Genomic DNA, 14,967 nt, shown 5'->3' on the forward strand with positions numbered 1-14,967 from the left:
GGCTGTGATCAGGTCTAGAGGGTTTACATTCATATGATCCTCCTTATCAGTGGTGATGTTCTTTACATCTCTTGCAGACACGTTCATCCTCATCAGTTCTTTCAGAAAACACCATGGTAGAGATTGAGGAGTTACCGTATGGTTCTTTCCTAACGTTAGGCTATCGATTGCAAGCACGTCATTCAACGACAGTTTCTCCTCAAAATGCTGTGTCAGTCCCAACTTCTGCATAAAAGGTTTCAAAGTCATCTCTGTAATAACAAAGATAAATGTTTGAGTTTTTTAATATTCTAGTTCATTTTCATCTTGAAACTGCAATTGATTACTTACTTGTATGTAGGTTAGTACAGACTGGGTCACTCTCCATATTTCTCTCGTCAATGGTGCAGACAGTGACGGTGTACTCTGTCCCTGCCGTCAGACCAGTGACATTTCCACATATCTTGTTGGTAGTGAAGGACTCACTTGGACTGGCTTTGTCACACCATATCACCCTGAAGCTGTGCTGGATGTCCTCCATCCCATCAGGATGATCCCAGATCAGTTTGGCAGAGGTCGCACTATAAGACCATATAACAAGATTTCCTGGAGGAGTAGGGTCTGTGTAAAAACAGAAATAACACAAATAAACACTGCATGAAAAGAGGGATCTCTGATCATTTTTCAACCTGTACACATCCTGTAAAATCTGATGTGCAAGCCACCAAACAGCACTGGTAAGATCCCATTGAACATTCATAGCTACCCTGTAACCATACTAATACTGAGCTATATTATATGCTCCAAAACATTTGAAAATTATATTATTTTATACTAATACAATTGCTCAGAGAAAGAGATTTTTGTTTAGCAAGTAGGCTTTCTATTTATGCAGCCTTATTTAGACTCCAAACCCACCACTGGTCTGCGTGGCCAAAGAGCCCTATTGTCATGTCATCCAACAAATGTAAATGCCTGGAGTTTGCTAAATGGCATTGACACTTGGATTCGTACCGGTGCCATTGTCAGATTACCTTAAAATAGAGCTCTTTGGTCAACCACACTAGCGGTGGGTTTGGTATCGAATGCATAAGCAGAAAAGAACCCCAAACCCACTGTAAAATATGTTGGTGGATGTTTGATGTTATGGGGCTGTTTTGCTTCCAATGGTCCTGGGGCCTTTTGTTAAGGTCGATAAAATAATGAATTACCAGCACATATTAGCCAAAAACCTGGATGCCTCTGCCAGGAGGCTGAAACTTGGCCACAATGACACTGAGATTTTATTCTAAAATGTTTTATGAGATTGGAGAACACATTGGGAGGGATCTTAGACCATTCCTCCATATATAATCTACCCAGATCCTTGGTATCCTTTGTCTGTGCTTATGGACTCCCCTCTTCAATTCAAACCAGAGGTTTTCAATGAACAAACACTCATTCAAAAATATTGTGCCTTTACGCTTGATAGTGTCTTTATGTTTATTAATGCATTAATCATACATAACAATATTGTTTTATGTATTTACTCTGCCTCAAGATCAATGTTGGACTGTTATTGACTAAGCAACCCAGCCTGGCAAAGAAGGAGAAGCTGCATTGCAGAGTTAGAGGCATGAAAGTAGAGAGACACCCCCATTCCCCTCCAAAGGATTCACTTGACACCAGCCATAATAGTTATAAAAAAACATCTGCTAAATGGAATATATTGATAATAGTTAACTAAGTACATACATGTATTAAAGGTTGTTGACACCAGTTGACTTTGCTCCCCATTTTCCAGCACAGTGCAGACAGTCACTGAGTACTGAGTACCAGGTTTCAGGACATGGAGCGTGTTGCTTTGTAAGGATGTGGTAATGATGTGTTTCTCTTTCCCAGAGCGGTGGTAGGAGATCTGGTAATAGTGTTGGGTTTCTTCAATTCCATGTGGCTGGTTCCATCTCACAGTAGCTGATGAGGTGGTTACTGAGTGAACATTCAGACTTTCTGGAGCAGGGAGTACTAGGGGAAATATAATTACAATGTAAGTCGCTCTGGATAAGAGCGTCTGCTAAATGACTTAAATGTAAATGTAAATGTAAAATATGTGTTGTTATGTACTGAATAGTGATTAGTGAACTACAGACATATATGACTAAAAGTATAGCAAAGCCAGGGTAAACATCAGTCTCTCTGTAAGAGCTTTTGAAGTGGGTAATTGGCTTTAGACCAAAACTCTTAATTAGTGTTGTAACAAATATATGTTATCTGCTATGCAGATTGTGATAAATATATCTGTCACTTGCGACACACAGAGAAAATGTAACGTTTTTTATCACCAAACACTCAGCACACCTTATATTGTCCATTCACATTGTCTCCTACTGAACTGCAATAAGAAGGTAGATCTCTTACTAGTGTAGATGGTTGTAGAGACAGGTTCACTATGTTCCCCATTGTTCAGCACAGTAGAGACACTGACAGTGTACTCAGTACCAGGTTGTAGATAGGATAATGTCTTGTGGCAGTCTTTAGTACATATTGCCTTGGGCTCAGTTCCTGGGCTGCAGTAGGATATGAGGAAGTGCTGTGGGACTTTCTCCATTCCTTCAGCCTTGTTCCAGTTGAGAGTGAAGGAGGAGTGTTCCAACTGGTATATTGTTAAGTTTCTGGGGAATGGCACCACTGGAATGAAAATCACAATTTGTTTCAAAGAACGGGTGCACTGATAATTTTAATAAAATACAGTCCATAATATTATATATCCTAACACCAAAACCTTAAAGACAAAGACACATTACAGTACCTGTGATTACAGATCCTGAGACACAACTACTTAAACTTCCAGCATCCCCCTCAGTGGCTACGTTGAACTGGTACTTTTCACCAGGTTTCAGTCCATCGATTTCAACTTGATGCATGTATTTCACATCTAGACTGTGATGTTCCCCATCACTACATTCCCAGGTCACTCTGAACTTCTGTGGTCCTTCAACCCCCTGAGGAGAACTCCATCTTAGAGACACAGCGTCTGACATCACCGACAGGAACTGGATCTCACCATGAGGGGGCAGCCCTGGTTAAGGAGTGAATAAGAAATGTGAAATATCAAACCAAATCAAATTTTATTTGTCACTTGTGCCAAATACAACAGGTGTAGACCTTACCATGAAATGCTTACTTACAAGCCCTTGCAGTTCAAGAAATAATTAAGAAAACATTTACTAAATAAACTGAAAGTAAAAAAGAAAAGAAAAAAGTATCACAATAAAATAACAATAACGAGGCTATATACAGGGGGTATCGGTACCTAGTCAATGGCTCTGGGGTAGGTCAGTCAAGGTCATTTGTACATGTAGGTAGGGGTAAAGTGACTAGCAGTGTAAAAACAAAGGGGGGGGGGGGTCAATGTAAACAGTCCGGTGGCCATTTTATTAATTGTTCTGCAGTCTTATGGCATGGGGTAGAAGCTCTTAAGGGGCCTTTTGGTCCTAGACTTGGTGCCCGCGTACCGCTTGCCGTGCGATAGCAGAGAGAACAGTCTATGACTTGGGTGGCTGGAGTCGTTGACAATTTTTTGGGCCTTCCTCTGACACCACCTAGTATACAGGTCCTGGAAGGCAGGAAGCTTGGCCCCAGTGATATACTGGGCCGTACACACTACCCTCTGTAGCGCCTTATGGTCAGATGCCGAGCAGTTGCCATTCCAGGTCAGTGATGCAACCGGTCAGGATGCTCTCGATGGAGCAGCTGTAGAGTTTTTTTGAGGATCTGGGGACCCATTCCAAATTTTTTCAATCTCCTGAGGGGGAAAAGGTGTTGTTGTGCCCTCTTCACGATTGTCTTGGTGTGTTTGGACCATGATAGTTCGTTGGTGATGTGGACACCAAGGAACTTGAATCTCTCGACCCGCTCCACTCCAGCCCCGTCGATGTTAATGAGGCCTTTTTGGCCCGCCTTTTACTGTAGTCCACGATCAGCTCCTTTGTCTTGCTCACACTGAGGGAAAGGTTGTTATCCTGGCACCACACTGCCAGGTCTCTGACTCCCTATAGGCTGTCTCATCGTTGTCGATGATTAGGCCTGCCACTGTTGGAGTCGTGTTTGGCCACGCAGTCATGGGTGAACAGGGAGTAGACGAGGGGACTAAGCACGTACCCCTGAGGGGCACCAGTGTTGAGGATCAGCGTGGCAGATGTGTTGTTGCCTACCCTTACCACCAGGGTGCGGCCCGTCAGGAAGTCCAGGATCCAGTTGCAGAGAGAGGTGTTAAGTCCCAGGGTCCTTAGGTTAGTGATGAGCTTTGTGGGCACTATGGTGTTGAACACTGAGCTGTAGTCAATGAACAGCATTCTCACATAGGTGTTCCTTTTGTCTAGCTGGAAAGGGTAGTGTGGAGTGCGATTGAGATTTCGTCATCTGTGGATCTGTTGTGGCGGTATGCGAATTGGAATGCGTCTCGGGTTTCCGGGATGATGTTGTTGATGTGAGCCATGACCAGCCTTTAAAAGCACTTCATGGCTACCGACGTGAGTGCTAAGAGGCGGTATTCATTTAGGCAGGTTACCTTCACTTCCTTGGGCACAGGGACTATGGTGGTCTGCTTTAAACATGTAGGCATGACAGACTCGGTCAGGGAGAGGTTGAAAATGTCAGTGAAGACACTTGCCAGTTGGTCCACGCATGCTTGAGTACATGTCCTGGTAATCCGTCTGAGCAGTGTGAATGTTGACCGGTTTAACCTCTTATGGCTCAAAAATGAGCAGTAAGTATAAGCAGTGGAAAGAGGTGGCCATTTCAAACGGCCTCGTACTCAATTCTTGCTCGTACAATATGCATATTATTTATTACCTTTGGATAGAAAACACCTTCTAGTTTCTAAAACAGGTTTAATTATTTCTCTAAGTGAAACATAACTCTTTTTACAGCCCATTTTCTGTAAAAAGTGACTTTTCCAAGAAGCTATGTCTCTCTTCAAGATACTCTCTATAAAAGGCCTTGGCACTTAGGACTGTACAAACACGTCACACATCTTCCCCTGGTTGTCATGCGGAAGTGAGAGAAAAAATGACTTGATTATCTCTGTCAGGGACTGAAAGGAACCTCTTTGAGTGATAAGTGCGCACTTTATATTTTTTTCTGGGCGCGAGGTAGGAAATGGACTGCGCTCCTGGAAAACACTCGTTATAGGTGAATATGACCTCCAGCTTCGATTTTCTTTGATACATGTCACAAAATCATCCTAAAGTATGTTTTTTCAATATACTTTAATTATATTATTGAAATTTATTCTGGACTTTAGACGTGATGCGACGCAAGAATTTTGTCAAGACGGAGAGGTTAGCATGGCATGGCCAGTGTGTCATGCTAATTCAACAGGGACATCGTTCGTTCTAGGTCCAAATGAACACGGTTCTGAACAAAGGACCCTTTGGAGAACATTCTGATGGAAAATCAACAAAGATAAGGACCCAATTTGGGATGCTTTTTCATATATCTGTCGAACTGTGCTATCGCTAGCGTTTGACTAGAATCAATGCTGCTGTCTGTTAGCTATTGTAGTAAGCTAATATAACGATATATTGTGTTTTCGCTGTAAAACACTTCAGAAATCGGAAATATTGTCTGTATTCACAAGATCTTTCTCTTTCATTAGCTATCCACCATATATTTTTCTGAAATCTTTTCTGATGTGAAATTAGTAGTTGACGTTGGTGTCTGTTTTCTCTGGCTACTGCCGTGCGATTTCTGACTGTAGCTATGATGGTGGCTAAGATGGTAGCAGTAATGTAAAACTGATTTATAGCTAAAATATTCAACTTTTTCGAACAAAACATAGATTTATTGTGTAACATGTTATAGGACTGTCATCTGAGGGAGTTTTTTCTAGGTTATTTAGGTTAGTTCTAGGTTAGTTAGGTTGGCTTTGCATGCTAGCTGCATGCTAGCTGCATGCTACCGGTGCTGTGAAAAATATCTGTCTCTCTTTTTGTATTTGGTGGTGAGCTAACATGAATATATGTGGTGTTTTCGCTGTAAAACATTTAAAGAATCTGAAATATTGTCTGTATTCACAAGATCTTTCTCTTTCATTAGCTATCCACCATATATTTCTCTGAAATCTTTTCTGATGTGAAATTAGTAGTTGACGTTGGTGTCTGTTTTCTCTGGCTACTGCCGTGCGATTTCTGACTGTAGCTATGATGGTGGCTAAGATGGTAGCAGTAATGTAAAACTGATTTATAGCTAAAATATGCATTTTTTTTGAACAAAACATAGATTTATTGTGTAACATGTTATAGGACTGTCATCTGAGGTAGTTTTTTCTAGGTTATTTAGGTTGGTTTTAGGTTAGTTAGGTTGGCTTGTGCATGCTACTTCATCCTACTTGTGCTGTGAAAAATGTCTGTCCTCTTTTTTATTTGGTGGTGAGCTAACATAAATATATGTGGTGTTTTCTCTGTAAAACATTTAAAAAATCGGACATGTTGGCTGGATTGACAAGATGTTTATCTTTCAAATGCTGTATTGGACTTGTTAATGTGTGAAAGTTAAATATTTTACAAAAATAGATTTTGAATTTCGCGCCCTGCACTTGCAGTGGCTGTTGTCATATTAATCCCGACGTCGGGATTGCAGCCTGAAGAAGTTAAAGGTCTGGCTCACATGGCTACCGAGAGCGTGATCACATAGTCATACGGAACAACTGGTGCTCTCATGCATGCTTCAGTGTTGATTGCCTCGAAGCGAGCATAAAAAGGCATTTAGCTCTTCTGGTAGGCTTCATCACTGGGCAGCTCGCGTCTGGGTTTCCCTTTGTAGTCCATAATAGTTTGCAAGCCCTGCTACATCCGACTAGCGTCATAACCGGTGCAGTTGGATTCAATCTTAGTCCTGTATTGATGTTTTGCTTGTTTGATGGTTTGTCTCAGGGAGTAGCGGGATTTCTTATAAGTGTCCTGATTAGTGTCCCGCTCCTTGAAAGCGACAGCTCTAGTCTTTAGCTCGGTGCGGATGTTTCCTGTAATCCATGGCTTCTGGTTGGGATATGTACGTACGGTCACTGTGGGGACGACAACGTCGTCGATGCACTTATTGATGAATCAGTGACTGAGATGGTTATACTCCTCAATGTCATTGGATGAGTCCCGGAACATATTCCAGTTTGTGCTAGCAAAACAGTCCTGTAGTGTAGCATCCACGTCATCTGACCACCTTCGTATTGAGTGAGTCACTGGTACTTCCTGCTATAGTTTTTGCTTCTAAGCAGGAATCGGGAGGATATAATTATGGTCAGATTTGCCAAATAGAGGGCTTGAGAGAGCTTTGTATGTGTTTCTGTGTGTGGAGTAAAGGTGGTCTAGAGTTTTATTCCCTCTGGTTGCACATGTGACATGCTGGTAGAAATGAGGTAAAATGGATTTAAGTTTGCTTGCATTAAAGTCCCCGGCCACTAGGAGCTCCACTTCTGGATGGGCATTTTCCTGTTTGCTTATGGCCTTATCCAGTTCATTGAGTGTGGTCTTGGTGCCAACATCGGTTCGTGGTGGTAAATAGATGGCTACGAATAATATAGATGAGAACTATCTTGGTAGATAGTGATGTCTACAGCTTATCATAAGGTACTCTACCTCAGGCAAGCAATACCTCGAGACTTCTTTAATAATTGACATCGTGCACCAGCTGTTATTGGCAAATAGACACACCGATGCACGGAAAACCCAGCCAGCTCTATATTATCCATGCCGTCATTCATCCACGACTCAGTGAAACATAAGATATTACAGTTTTTAATGTCCCGCTGGTAGGATAGTCTTAATTGTAGATCATCCATTTTATTTTCCAATGATTGCACGTTGGCCAATAGTACAGATGGTAGTGGATGTTTACTCACTCACCTACGAATTCTCAGAAGGCACCCCGACCTCCGCCCCCTTTTTCTCCATCTTTTCTTCTCACAAATGATGGGGATTTGTGTCTGGTCTCAAAAAAACAGTATATCCTTTGCGTTGGACTCATTAAATAAAAAATCTTTGTCAAGTTCCAGGTGAGTAATTGCTGTTCTGATGTCCTTAAGCTCTTTTCGGTCATAAGAGACGGTAGCAGCAACATAATGCACAAAATAACTTACAAAAAGAGTACCTTATGATCATCAAGTTTGCGGATGACACTACAGTGGTAGGCTTGATTACCAACAAAGACGAGACGGCCTACAGGGAGGAGGTGAGGGCCCTCGGAGTGTGGTGTCAGGAAAATAACCTCACACTCAACGTCAACAAAACAAAGGAGATGATTGTGGACTTCAGGAAACAGCAGAGGGAGCACCCCCCTATCCACATCGACGGGTCAGTAGTGGAGAAGGTGGAAAGTTTTAAGTTCCTCGGTGTACACATCACGGACAAACTGAATTGGTCCACCCACACAGACAGCGTTGTGAAGAAGGCGCAGCAGCGCCTCTTCAACCTCAGGAGGCTGAAGAAATTCGGCTTGTCACCAAAAGCACTCACAAACTTCTACAGATGCACAATCGAGAGCATCCTGTCGGGCTGTATCACCGCCTGGTACGGCAACTGCTCCGCCCACAACCGTAAGGCTCTCCAGAGGGTAGTGAGGTCTGCAGAACGCATCACCGGGGGCAAACTACCTGCCCTCCAGGACACCTACACCACCCGATGTCACAGGAAGGCCATAAAGATCATCAAGGACAACAACCACCCAAGCCACTGCCTGTTCACCCCGCTATCATCCAGAAGGCGAGGTCAGTACAGGTGCATCAAAGCAGGGACCGAGAGACTGAAAAACAGCTTCTATCTCAAGGCCATCAGACTGTTAAACAGCCACCACTAACATTTAGCGGCCGCTGCCAACATACTGACTCAACTCCAGCCACTTTAAAAATGGGAATTGATGGAAATTATGTAAAAATGTACCACTAGCCACTTTAAACAATGCCACTTAATATAATGTTTACATACCCTACATTACCCATCTCATATGTATATGTATATACTGTACTCTATATCATCTACTGCATCTTGCCATCTTTATGTAATACATGTACCACTAGCCACTTTAAACTATGCCACTTTATGTTTACATACCCTACAGTACTCATCTCATATGTATATACCGTACTCTATACCATCTACTGCATCTTGCCTATGCCGTTCTGTACCATCACTCATTCATATATCTTTATGTACATATTCTTTATCCCTTTACACTTGTGTGTATAAGGTAGTAGTTGTGGAATTGTTAGGTTAGATTACTTGTTGTTATTACTGCATTGTCGGAACTAGAAGCACAAGCATTTCGCTACACTCGCATTAACATCTGCTAACCATGTGTATGTGACTAATAAAATTTGATTTGATTTGATTTGATTTGAAAATAAGTTACAAACAACGCGAAAAAACAAACAAAATAGCACAGTTGGTTAGGAGCCCGTAAAATGGAAGCCATCACCTCCGGTGCCATTATCATGCTGCTGCATTATGACATTGTGTGAGTCCATGCAGTTGTTAATTACAAATCATCTTACACTCCATAATCTCAAAAACATCAACATATTTCTGTATAGACTTACTGTATAATCTTGTATTTAATAACTAAGACAGTGAAATATGAGTATTCTAAATCTGGAATACCTACCTTTAATTAAAGTCTGACTTTGGTCATGTTCTTCATCTTGAGTCTTTGGTGGAAAATACATTTCATAATGAAAAGACAGAATTAATCTTTGGCAATAACTTACATCATATTATTTAAATGTAGATAAATTAACTTTTACTGCCTCAGAAACCCGGATCCGGGAGCACCCCCCACCCCCCACACACTGATTAGCATAGATAGCATAGCTTCAGAAGTAGATAGTAGCATCTAAATATCATTAAATCACAAGTCCAAGACACCAGATGAAAGATACAGATCTTGTGAATAAAGCCACCATTTCAGATTTTTAAAATGTTTTACAGGGAAGACAAAATATGTAAATCTATTAGCTAAACACGTTAGCAAAATACACCACTATTCTAACTCCATCAGTTTCTTACTCCTTCAGGTGCTATCACCAATTCGGCTCAACTAAGATATTGATAGCCAATAACCTATAAAAAAAACCATCAGATGACAGTCTGATAACATATTCATGGTATAGGATAGTTTTTGTTAGAAAAAAGTGCATATTTCAGGTAGAAATCACAGTTTACAATTGCACCGACCATCACAAATCCACTAGAATTACTAGATAGAGCAACGTGTATGACCAATTTACTCATCATAAAACATTTCATAAAAATAGACAAAGCATAGCAATGGAAAGACCCAGTTCTTGTGATTTCAGACCATATTTCAGATTTTCTAAGCGTTTTTCAGCGAAAACACAATAAATCGATAAGTTAGCATACTACATGTTCCAACGTTACCAGAGCATCGATTCCAGCCAAAGAGCGCTATAACGTAACCACCGCCAAAAGATATTAATTTTTTCACTAACCTTCTCAGAATTCTTCCGATGACACTCCTGTAACATCATTTTACAACATACATATACAGTTTGTTCGAAAAGGTGCATATTTAGCCATACAAAACCGTGGTTACACAATGAAAATACTAGGAAATCAAGCCTCAATATGTCTGACGTCATCTATCAGAGTGATCTAGTTTAATTAAAAGCTAATCATATACTTGACTAAAAAATACAGGGTTGACAGGAATCGAAAGACAAATTAGTTCTTAATGCAACCGCTGATTTACATTTTTAAAATTATCCTTACTTTTCAATACAGGGTTGGCCAAGTGAAGCTATACCAAACAAAATGGCGATGTATGCGTTTAAAATATTTCGACAGAAACACGGTTTATCATATTAAATATTGCTTACTTTGAGCTGATCTTCCATCATATTCTTGGGCAATGTATCCTTTCTATGTTATAAACGTCTTTTGGTCGATAGATGTCCTCTGTCCTTCGAAATGTCCACTAACAACGACCGAGACCGCGAAACGTTCCCAAAGCTAGAAAGTGCACGACAAATAAATTCCTCAGAATCGCACTAAACGGATATAAATTGCTATAAAACGGTTAAAATTCACTACCTTATGATGTTTTTAACAACTATAACGACTGAAAACATGACCGGAGAAATACTGCTGGTTAGAAAACGATTTGGAACGAGGCAGGTCCGATGGCCTTCACGCTTGAGGCGCACGTTGAGAAAGAGGGGTCTCTGTACATTTTTGTCATTTATAATGGCTGTGAACGTCCCATAGAGTTCATTGAAAACGTGATGACGTACAGACACCCAGAGGAAGACGTAGGTAGTGTCGGTTTCTTCATAGCATTCACTGTGGCCTTATAAACAGACCCCAGATCAGAGGTAAAAATTTCTGAAATCTGAACCCTGTCATGAAAAGTGCTGTAGAAATTGTTCTGTACCACTCAGAGACAAAATTTCAACTCCTATAGAAACTATAGACTGTTTTCTATCCAATAATAACAATAATATGCATATTGTACGATCAAGAATTGAGTACGAGGCAGTTTAATTTGGAAATGTAAAAAAAAAAATAATGCTAACAGCTCCCCCTATTGACAAAAGGTTAAATGTCCACTGTAATCACTTTTAGATAGTTGTATAATGATTTTGAATAAGAAAACTTCTGCCATTGCTGGCAATTTCCTTGTTATACAGTTTCACATTAGCTGAAGCAATATTTGTCTTGCCCTTCTTAAGGAATAGTTCACCCAAATTGCAAAATGAGGATTTGGGGAGGCAGCATAGCCTAGTGGTTTGAGCGTTGGACTAGTAACTGAAAGGTTGCAAGTTCAAATCCCCAAACTGACAAGGTACAAATCTGTTATTCTGCCCCTGAACAAGGCAGTTAAGCCACTGTTCATAGGCTGTCATTGAAAATAAGAATTTGTTCTGAACTGACTTGCCTAGTTAAATAAGGTTAAACAAAAATGTGTTTCTTTAACCTGTTGGGGACCAGGGGGTGCTATTTTCACTTTTGGGGAAAATCGTATGATTTTTAAACGGCCTCGTACTCAATTCTTGCTCGTACAATATGCATATTATTATTACTATTGGATAGAAAACAGTCTCTAGTTTCTAAAAACGTTTGAATTATTTCTCTAAGTGAAACAGAACACCTTTTACAGACCATTTCCTAACCGGAAGTGAGATTTCCAAAAGCGAACTCTCTCTTCAGGAGCTTGTCTATAAAAGGGCATGTCACTTATGACTGTAGAAACACGTCATACGCCTTCGCCTGGGTGTCATGCGGAAGTGAGAGAAAAAATCAGTTGATTATCTCGACCAGGGACTGAACACAACCTCTTGGACTGAGACGTGCGCACTTGTATTTTTTTCCTGGGCGCGAAATAGGACCTGTACTCGGCTCATGGAAGAACCTTTTTAAAGGTGAATATGATCTCTGGCTTCGATTTTCTTTGATACATGTCACAATATCATCCTAAAGTATGTTTTTTCAATATAGTTTAATTATATTATTGAAATTTATTCTGGACTTTAGACGTAATGCGTCGCAAGAATTGGTTCAAGAACGAGAGGCTAGCAACGCACAGCCAGTGTGTTTGCTAATTCTGAGGGAAATCGTTCGTTATGGATCCAAATAAAGTCGGTTCTGAACAAAGGACCCCTTGGAGAACATTCTGATGGAAGATCAACAAAGATAAGGACCCAATTTGGGATGCTTTTTCATATATATCTGTCGAACTGTGCTATGCTACCGTTTGACTAGAATCACTGCTGCTGTGTGCTAGCTATTGTAGTAAGCTAATATAACGATATATTGTGTTTTCGCTGTAAAACACTTCAAAAATCGGAAATATTGGCTCTGTTCACAAGATCTTATTCTTTCATTAGCTATCCACCATATATTGTTCTGAAATGTTTTATGATGTGTAATTAGTAGTTGACGTTGGCGTCTGTATTTTCTCTGGCTACTGCCGTGCAATTTCTGACTGTAGCTGTGATGGTGGCTATGATGGTAGCAGTAATGTAAAACTGATTTATAGCTAAAATATGCAATTTTTTTGAACAAAACATAGATTTATTGTGTAACATGTTATAGGACTGTCATCTGAGGTAGTTTTTTCTAGGTTATTTAGGTTGGTTCTAGGTTAGTTAGGTTGGCTTGTGCATGCTACCTGCAGCCTACTTGTGCTGTGAAAAATGTCTGTCTGTCTTTTTTTATTTGGTGGTGACCTAACATAAATATATGTGGTGTTTTCTCTGTAAAACATTTAAAAAATCGGACATGTTGGATGGATTGACAAGATGTTTATCTTTCAAATGCTGTATTGGACTTGTTAATGTGTGAAAGTTAAATATTTCAATTATTTTTTTTGAATTTGCCGCTCTGCCTTTTCAATGGAATGTGGGAGGAGTGCCGCTAGCGGCACCTCTGGCCTAAACAGGTTTTAACCAGTCTGTGGGCAACGTATGATGGCAATCCATGCTTTGGTTTAGTTTCCCTGGCATTGTTTTCACTTTTTAGCATTTGTGGCACAAATTGCATTCTAGTCATGGGACCGATTTTATAATTTTTTGCACATTTAATTTATTTAATTTATTTATTTCACCTTTATTTAACCAGGTCGGCCAGTTGAGAACAAGTTCTCATTTACAACTGCGACCTGGCCAAGATAAAGCAAAGCAAAGCAGTGCGACAAAAACAACAACACAGAGTTACACATAAACAAATGCACAGTCAATAACACAAAAGAAAAGAAAATTTAAAAAATCTATGTACAGTATGTGCAAATGTAGAAGAGTAGGGAGGTAGGCAATAAATAGGCCCTAGAGGCTAAAATAATTACAATTTAGTATTAATACTGGAGTGATAGATGTGCAGATGATGATGTGTAAGTAGAGATACTGGGGTGCAAAAGAGCAAGAGGATAAATAATATGGGGATGAGGTAGTCGGGTGTGCTATTTACAGATTGGCTGTGTACAGGTACAGTGATCGGTACCTGTACACAGGTACCGATCTCAAATTGATTGTATCTCAAATTGATTGTGTAGCTCAACAAAGTGACTTTGGATGAAAGAAGTGCTTTCTTTTTCATTGTCATTTTTTCATTAATATTATTATAGCCTATGTGAAAAAGTAAGCATTATTGACACTGGAAAGCTGCTGTGTCTGATCCCATGTAGACCTACCATCTCCTGCTGTTGTGCCCTTGATAAAGGCACTTAAAACCTTTTTTCAATAGGGGGAGCTGTTAGCACTTTTTTTTTCTTGACGTTTCCAAATTAAACTGCCTCGTACTCAATTCCTGCTCGTACAATATGCATATTATTATTACTATTGGATAGAAAACACTCTCTAGTTTCTAAAACCGTTTGAATTATGTCTCTGAGTGAAACAGAACTCCTTCTGCAGCACATTTCCTGCCAGGGAGTGAGATTTCAGAAATCTCACTCCCTGTTCTGAGGTCAGTTTATAAGTCCCTGTGTATGCTGTGGGGCTACAAACACTGCATACGCCTTCCTCTAGATGTCAGTAAGTGGTGACAATTTGAATGGAGTCGATTGCGCAATCTGGGACCTTATATAAGACCCTGGGGCGGAAGTACCTTTCTTTTCGACCGTGCGCCTGACGCAGGATGGACGTCGGACTGGCCTCCTTCCAAGCTTTGGTTTAGCCAGTTCTATATCTCCGGTCATGTTTTTATTCGTTATAGTTGTTAAAGACATCATAAGGTAGTTAATTTAAACCGACTTATAGCAATTTATATCAGTTTATTGCGATTTTCTGCATTCCTTTGTGACGCGCTCTCAAGATTTGGACACCTTTCCGGTACATGCCGAACGTTAGCAGCGATTTCGACAGGACAAGAGTACATCTTTCGACCAAAAGACGATGGTTCTGGACAAAAGACACCTTTCCCAAGATTCTGATGCGAGTTCATCTAAAAGTAAGAACTATTTATGCTGATAAATCGTTGTTCTGTTGAAAAATGTTAAATGCATAAG

At 40.3% G+C, this 14,967-nt stretch overlaps 1 protein-coding gene and 1 long non-coding RNA gene across 4 annotated transcripts in view; one reads left to right on the top strand and one right to left on the bottom strand.

The window, feature by feature from the left end:
* Positions 1 to 14,967, bottom strand: part of LOC139579458 (up-regulator of cell proliferation-like) — a 584,460-nt gene that overhangs the window by 366,600 nt on the left and 202,893 nt on the right. The gene's annotated exons all lie outside the window — the stretch shown is intronic.
* LOC139579479 (uncharacterized) lies at positions 3,052 to 6,453 on the top strand. The gene is made up of 2 exons (XR_011675761.1): positions 3,052 to 5,151; positions 5,264 to 6,453. It is a non-coding gene; the product is annotated as an uncharacterized lncRNA (long non-coding RNA).

This window comes from Salvelinus alpinus, chromosome 6 (assembly GCF_045679555.1).
Source record: "Salvelinus alpinus chromosome 6, SLU_Salpinus.1, whole genome shotgun sequence".
Classification (NCBI taxonomy): domain Eukaryota; kingdom Metazoa; phylum Chordata; class Actinopteri; order Salmoniformes; family Salmonidae; genus Salvelinus; species Salvelinus alpinus.